Genomic DNA, 1,976 nt, shown 5'->3' on the forward strand with positions numbered 1-1,976 from the left:
AGGTAGTGGGGTTTTATAAGGAGCTCGTCCTTTTTTATCTGACAAGACAAAGATTCACTGCTCAAATTAACAGCATGAAAAACCACCATAATGTATGATCAGTGATTCCTTGTCTTGCTCTGTACATATAACATGTCTATTCATCACCGACTAAGCATAAAAAAAGAGCCAAAAAATGAAAAATCTCGCAAGAGACAGTCGGCGACCCGGTCAGAATGAGATAATGGACTTGAAGCAATTGATGTCGTCGAACTCCGGCGCGAAACGCATTCCCGCTTCATCTCTGGGCAGAGGCTTGGTCGACCTTCTCCTCTTGTCGTTGCTTCTCTGTGGCTTTCTCCGTGGCAAAGGGGAGGGCATGTTTGTCGTCTGCTGGTAGATGACAAAGCCTCCCGTTAGCCACCTAACATGGCTAACGTCTGTTGTTTGACGTCCACCTTCTTTGCCGTCTTCCACCGACGACAAAGGGGTCTTTGTCGTCCGCTGTGCCATGGCAGACGGCAAATCAACTGTTTACCGTAACTTACTGTGCCGGGCATGTTTGTCGTCCGCAGCTAACGGCAAAGGTCTTTGCCGTCCGCTCTCTGGTCCTTTGCCGTCTGCCATGGAAGAAGGCAAATCAGCTGATTCCTGTAGTGCATACAGCCCCGTACTCCGTTCTCTACCTCGCCTCCTTCATCACAGTCTGCGAGGCTTTCCTCTACTGCGAGCCACATCGGCCTGTAGCTGAAGATCTTCGGAATCAAGCCAAAGTCCAGTGGCTCCGACCTCGCGGATTGTGGAGGGGCCATGGTAAAAAAAACAAGAGGGCCGAATGGTTCAAGGGCACCTTCATCAAAACGGTGAAGGAATTGCAGTGGGAGTGGTTTTACATCACCGAGCCGCTTACCCCTGGCCAGGCCAAGATCCCAGCCTTCATGGCCGGGCCTCCAAAGAAGCTCAAGACCTAGAATGAAAAGAGTGTCACTTGGGGGAACCCGAAAGAGAAGGAGAAGAGTGTCGCTTGGGGGAACCCAAAAGAGGTGGCAACCACGACGCCAGACTTCATCGTCCTCTTGGGCGAGTCCATCGCCACCAATCGGGCGCCGAGTCTCAACTGCGCCACGCCGTCGAGATCCGCCGCCATCGATGTGTTGGATGAAGCACCACTCCACCACCTACCGACATCCAACCACTATGCCATCCACATGTCTGTCCAACCGGTGAATGTCTGGAAAGATGGTGCCCCCACGGGGATGACGACGAAAACGTCGCCATCATCCAATCTAGGAGGACCCTCAACGCCTCCAACGCGGGCTACGACGCCCACGGGCACCGCCATTAATATTAGCCTCCCCCAGATGTGAGGTTCCCCCCGAAAACAATGGAGCGAGGGATGCCCGGCCCACCATCGCCTCCAACGAGGGACGTCTATAGAACCGTCATAAGAGGCGTATTTCACTACAAGAAATATGTCAACTAGTGACCTTCTGTCAGTGACCCTGGAAGAATTGGTCATAGATCTACGACCATTTGAGACCAATTGGTCAAAAGCTGCTCGGGGGGCTCCAAACCCTCAACTATATCGAACATTTTGGCCATAAAGGTCGTAATTTCCTTAAACGAAATGATCATAAAGCAGACAACACTGATCCGCTCACTACTACAAAAACAGCTATAGCCAATATGGACACTAATGGCGCACTGTACATGTGGTGCGCCATTACTAAATACTAATGGCGCACCATGTGTTGGTGCGCCATTAGTGTGCAAATACTAATGGCGCACCACATCCACGGTGCGCCATTAGTAATTTTTTTTCTTTTAAACTACTAATGGCGCACCGTGGGATGGTGCGCCATTACTAGTTCAACTAGTAGTGGCGCACCACTCCCACGGTGCGCCATTAGTAATTATGTTTCAAAAAAAATTTCAATATTTTTTTATTTTTATTTTTTAAACTACTAATGGCGCACCGTGGGATGGTGCGCCATTAC

This window comes from Triticum aestivum, chromosome 7D (genome assembly GCF_018294505.1).
Source record: "Triticum aestivum cultivar Chinese Spring chromosome 7D, IWGSC CS RefSeq v2.1, whole genome shotgun sequence".
Taxonomy (NCBI): Eukaryota; Viridiplantae; Streptophyta; class Magnoliopsida; order Poales; family Poaceae; genus Triticum; species Triticum aestivum.